Raw genomic sequence first — 6,734 nt, forward strand, 5'->3', positions numbered from 1 at the left:
GGAGGTGTATACATCGTGGTTTCTATCTAATCATAGACGCTTAACTGCAAATCAACTCATAATAGTAGAACCTAGGAAGTAGCTTACTTCTAACTGAATCTCGTCATGTCAGAGGTCCATTTTTGGTTCTTGCTAGTAAGCAAAGCAAATTCTATGAATTTCCTGGCTTTTATTTTTTCAGTGAACTAGCCCACCTTTTTAATCTTGTATTTAAAAAAAAGTTTGTTTAATGGCCAGAGTTTCATATTTCATATGAGTCTTAGAGATTATACATAATTTTTCCCTTTTAACTTTAATATGAATGGGTTTGATTCTGTCCAAGGTTAATTCTTCCTCCCTCACCAGGATTTGAAATTAATCTCTCATGAACTTTCTGGTCCCTTCTAAGATGTCATTTGATGTTGTGACAGAAAGCCACATAACTTACGCACTTGTATTTTAAAATAATCTAACATAATTGATCCCTTAACCCATGGCTCAGCATTTCATCTGCTTTATCCAAGCACATTGATCTCTTGGAGAAATCATGTTCTCAGGTTTTCAGCAATGCTGTGGTGTCTCTGCCTTTGGTTTTGAGGCAGGGATGATGTTACTCATATAAAGTCTATGATAATCAGCGGTACTATTTGGTTATGTGGAGCTAGGGTTCTCACCCTGAACTCATTTTTCAACTCTGGAAGGAAAGAACTAGCAAATGAAGTTGTTGCTACCACATAACTAGTTGTGAGCATCCCATCTTTCAATACAGTGGGTACGGAGTCTTTTGATGGCAGCTGACTTGTTCTGATAGGCAGCAGCAGACTGAATTTCAAAGAGCAGCTGTTCATTCCACAAACATTAGTTGAGTATTAAGGTGCAACAAGTGAGTAGGTGTGTGGGGGAAACAGAAGGAGAATTTATCCTCAAAGAAGTCACAAGTAAGAGGAAAGAAAGAGTACTTACAAATAAGTACTAGGATTTGTTAAACACAAATTAAAGATAAGTTTAAGATAAAATTGTAGCACGCACACCCCCGACCCCTTCTTTCCCCCACAAAGAAATTAACTGTGTGTGAAAAGAAGGGAGAATGTTCAGGGAAGTCAGCAGTAGAATTTCTGCCTTATTTTGGATTGAAAGGAAAAACAGGAGTGTAAGATTAAAGAAAAATGGAAGGAAATTTAGAACAGGATATACACTATGTTAAAGACTCAGAAGCATGGAAAATCTTGGAACATTATGGTGGATTGTATTTTTCAGAGAGGCCCGCCCAAATACATCCTATCCCACATGCTCTTATGATGTGACACTGCCACTTCTCTTACTGAGAGTTGGGGTCAATGTCATCTCTCCTTGTATCCAGGCAAGGCTATTACTGGAGAAAGTGATGCTATGTGACTTCTGAGGCTAGGTTCTAAGAGGCAATCTGGCTTCTGTCCCGATCTCATAGAATGCTCAGTCTTGGAGCTAGCTGCCACACTTTGAGAAAGCCACACAGCCACTTGCAGCCCAGTTTAAGTCACAGCCAACTGCCAGCATCAATTGTTGGACCTGAGAGTGGGGAAGCCTTTGAGATGAGTCCAGCTCCAACCAACATCTGGATGTAAGAGCATGGCAATTCCTGTGTAATTACCACCTAGCTGGATCCCAGTCAAACCTGAGAACCATGAAAAAGAATAATACAAGTGCTGTTGTTTTAAGATACTAAATTCTGGATTGACTCATTAAATAGCAACAGCTAACTGAACAGATATTGTGGACCCTGGGAGGAATTTGTTTGTTTGTTTGTTTAATGCCACAGTTTCCTGTGGAAATCTGGCGACACCTATGGGTCCCTTCTCAGATTACTGTTTAAAAAAAGCAAACAATAAAACCAATACATAGCATTACAGAGCAAAAAGATATTGCTATATCATTATCAACGTTAAAATTTTTTGATATAAGAATATATGTGCATCTTTATTAATGAATTAAATTATATCTAGTGGTAATTTTAATTACCACTGATATGATATGAAAACTGATACTTTTTTATGAAAAAATAATGCAACTATGGTTTATTGCCTACATTCACAATTGACAGAAATGATAATTTCTCTTAGATACTAGTGCAAATACTAATCTGTATAAAATAGATAAGTAATAAGAACCTGCTGTATAAAAAAAATAAATAAAATTCAAAAAAATATGCTAATACAAATAAAGTATTGATATATACGTGTGTGTGTGTGTGTGTGTGTGTGTGTGTGTAGGAAAACAGTAAGAAGTAAGATAATGGGTGGTCCTTGCACAAGGGCCAGAAAATAAGCAACATTCTTGCATTCTGAAAGCCTGAGTTCATGAACTTACTCCAATTACATGGGCTTCAAAAAATCATACCTTTCTTCTGAGACTCAGTCCTCCTATCTGTAAGTACTGCAACCTCTTGATACAAAGAATCTTATCCAGTAAAGATTACATCACATGGTTTGGTAGAAGTAAAAATAAAATACTATCTCAGTGCTTTATAATATTTACAGAGATCTTATAAATGTAAGGAAGTACTGTCCCTTCTCTGATTTTATAATCTTATAACATTCACTCCAACAGAATACACTTCTTGTTGATTACTGTATACCTTACACAACTAAAATCTTGGACATGTGTCTCATTCATTTCTGAGGCCACTGGCAACACAAATACCTTTCCTTTGCAAGTTATTTAAGGGCAACATATATTGGGTTGCGGTGCTTTGAGTCAGAGCAATAAAAACCAATCAGAACTGGCACTTGTCCTTCCTTCCCAAGAAAAAAGGCATGGGTGGGGTTGTCATTTACTGTCCCTATGATTTACGCTATTGAAGCCATTTTCAGCCTGAACCGTTTATGCTCATTTTGTGTGACCTTCTATGTAATTACTTTCACATTTGAGGTTTATTTATTTTATATGTTTAATGGCAGCTGGAGTCTTTTTACTGGGCAAAAACCTTTGGAACAAAAAGATCTGAAAATAAATTTCTTTTGCATTTTAGATGAATAGTTTGAGCACCTTTGTGGGCTTTTGCCAGGGCTCTCTGTTAATATGAAGAAGGACATCTTAGAACAAAATGTCACTATCCAAATATCCATATTTTAATAAACCTGCCACTTGGTACCAAAACTTAAATATTATTGGAGATGAGAAAGACATATACTCATATTTTTAAGACATTATGATTCTACTTCTAGTCTTATGTCCTCCATCTTTGCTCTATACTGGGGGTCAGAAAATGTTTTCTGTAAAAAGCCAGACAGTAAATATTTTCAGCTTTGCAGATCATATGATCTCTATCACAGCCATTCAGCTTTGTCGTTGAGAATGAGTAAACATCAGGAATGACTGTGTTTCATTAAAACTTTATTTACACAAACAGGCCACAAGTTGGATTCGACTAGACCAGGCCTTGGTTTGCTGCTGTACACAATTCCAAGAATGATAGTTGTAAAAATGAAGACTTACTTAGGTTATTTTCCAGCCAAAACCCTTTAGTAGCTCCCTATGGGCATAGTGACCAAATACAAAATTGCCTAAACTGTGACACTCTTGAATATGAGAAAGGGGTGCTAGTGATAATTGTACTAAGATGGTGAGTATCAATTACAACAGTTCCTGGCAAACTGGGACGTATGATCACACAACCTATGGCCTGTGGGATAAAATCCAACTACCCTAGGCTAGAATTCAAGGCCATTTTGACATTGCTCTGTCTTTCCAGGCTTGTACTCCCAAATGCATTCCTTCTTCCTGGCCACTTTTGTATCTCTTTTAATGCTATACTCTCAAAACTCCTTCTCCCTTTTCTCTGCCTAGTGATGTCCTACTTATCTAAGACTTTTCATTTGCCATCTTTCCTGTGAAGTGCATCCCAATGTCCCACACTCTGTCCTTATATAATTTACCACTTTCTGCTATTTCAATACTTAACGCAGTGTAATGTAATTACTTACTACCCACACTGACCTCTACTTTTTTCACCTCCTCATCTTTCTCCTTCTTCTCTAAATAGGATGAAATTGAGGTCAGAGTGGTGTTTACTGTCTTACATTTTTTCTCTGAATTCTTATCCTAGAATCTAATAGGTCTGCAATACTTAGTGAATATGCAGCTCTGAGAAAACACTGTTGATTGCATATTATAGAACTCCTCCAAAGCTTGCTTTAATGAAATGGAGTTTGTTATACTAGAGGTATTTCCTTATCCATGAGCCATACCTCTGAGGTATAGCAGTACGTCTGAAAGCCTTTGCAACTAAGGGGCTACATTCCCAGTGTCAATCTCATGGTGCGTGTCATGTTGGTCTCTTTTGGGGATCACTTTCATTTCCATATCTTCTCATTAGCTGTCTCTGTGTTGCCTTGCACATTGCTACTGATAATCAGACTTACTCTTTTTTAATTTTGTCACTTCCCAGTTCAACTACCTAGAAGAGCTTAATAAAAGTCTCTGAGATGCAACTCCAAATTCTCAAAAGAGAAATGCAACTTCCTAGTCTCGAGTCAATGCATGCCATCGTCTAATCAACTGTGACCAGGGAGGGGCATCGTTTTATAAAATGAACACGATTTTAGTGGATCACTCCTATAGATGACTACTACCTACTGTAGGATTATATTGAGAAAAATATGGAAATAAATTGGACTGACATCCTAAAAGATTTCTATATTCATGTACCTATAAATTTTTATGATCAGTTAGAAGAAAAATTAATATAAACACTTGGATGTAGAAGGATTCTAAACTCATTCAAATCCAAAACCAACTCATGAACTCAAATGAGAAGTCTTATCTTCTGAGTTAGAAGTGTACAAATGTATATCAACATACAACAACAACATATATATAAATTACATGTATATTACAATTTTACATACATAATATAGTTACATACATAAGTAGTTAGAGCTTTGACAATCATTTCTTTTCTATATTTTTTCTTTCTTTCTTTTTTCAAGTGCTTTTAAGAAAATGCCCCTTTCCTGGTAGGAAATTATGCAAAAATGTGTTATAGATGTGGAATCATTAATTCATGTTAGCTACTAGAGAATCACTATAGAAAGTGACTTTTTGTTATGGTATTCAAAATATTGGACTTGAAAATCATATAAGGTTGTTTCTGAAATAATAAGACTGATATTCATAGGTTGGCCATAAACTTGCTCTATGAAATAAATGTTCTAAAATGATGCAGTGCAGAGTATGTTGGAAACAGTTATTATTATACAGATAGTTCTATGCCTTTGGACATGTTGAGTTCTGAAAGGCACCTTGTAATTCTGTTCCTAGGTAAAATTTGAGTTTGATACTATATATGCGGAAAATGTATATAATACTATGAAATATTTAGTTTTGTGGGAAAAAATTTTAGCTATTGATTGAATGATTTCTGAATATGTTTTGATTAAAAAACTCTTTAAAATATATCCCAAAGTGTACGTACTTTGGCTTAATTTTATGTCATATATAAATTTATTACTAGACACCACGCTTAACACACAAATGCACTGCTGAGCAGTGACTAATACAATTGCTAAGTTTAAAATTACTCTTCAGTACTTACTTAGCTAAAATACGGACACTGACATTTTTCAAGACTGCTAGTCTTCTTAGAGGAAGTAAACCTAGGCTTGACAAGAAACAAGAAGTACAAGATCTAAATCACAAGATGTGGGTAGCTGATGCAGGCATTGTTAAACAACCACCAGGCTATGCCAAGTATGGTAGGCAGCAGTCCTATTGCTATTATCCAAAGCCATGATTAGCATTAGAGGTCAAGGATCCTGAGGCTTATATTTGGGACATGTATAAAAGATGATTTATCTATCTGCATCCTCTGATGTATGGGCTCTGTAATGACTTTAGGGCTACATTAAAATGGAATTGTAAGCAGTCCCATGATTAAATAGGCAGTATCATCAAAAAATGCTCCAGAATTCATATTATCTGGTATCTAACTGAAGAGAAAGATACCCAAAATGCTGAAAGGTAGCTTCTTGAAGTGCATACAGTCTCCCAAGGCTGAGTAATCCAAAAGGTTGAGTCTAACTTGTCCAGAGTACATATCATTCAAAACCACATTCACTCAACAAATATGTTTTGGCATCTACCATGTACTAGGTACCATGTTAAGTGATTATTTAGCAAAGCCCTTATTGATTTCCCATCAACCTGAAATTCCCTGAGGGTATTACCATGCTCAGAATCACCCTGTATTTTGGATGGCTGCACAATGGGAAATGCACAGGGCTTTGGCTGGGAGGAAGTAGACAGACCTCACACATGCCCATTACTGAAGAATTGATGGTGTCTGGATATAAACTGTGCTAGCCAAGAATGTGGGCAGCAGATGGAAGCTGTTGTGAATGGCACATTTCTCCTACAAACTTGAAGACTGCCTCAAGAGGCATAGTAATAAATCAACAATAAATAGGATACTTACACTTATTTATCTGAATTACATCAATTATTTAGTCACTAAATACATACTGACTTACTTCACTTGGAGTCCAAACTGCTGCCAGAGATTTCAGGGGTGAAATTCATGTTCTCAGTATCTCTTAGCCCTAGAATAATCCCGTGGAGGTGAAACCAAGAAGGATCCTGTGGGGCTCTTGGGTACAAATCCTTTCTGTGTCTCCTGTTTCTCACTCGTGGGAAATAGGCTTTATTCAGCCTCCTTAACCTTCCCTGAATTCCAAAGGGCAGATTCAAACAGTTACTAATCGGGGAAGGCAGGGGATGCA

Source organism: Neophocaena asiaeorientalis, unplaced genomic scaffold (assembly GCF_003031525.2).
Source record: "Neophocaena asiaeorientalis asiaeorientalis breed wild unplaced genomic scaffold, Neophocaena_asiaeorientalis_V1.1 scaffold250, whole genome shotgun sequence".
In the NCBI taxonomy this organism is placed as follows: Eukaryota; Metazoa; Chordata; class Mammalia; order Artiodactyla; family Phocoenidae; genus Neophocaena; species Neophocaena asiaeorientalis.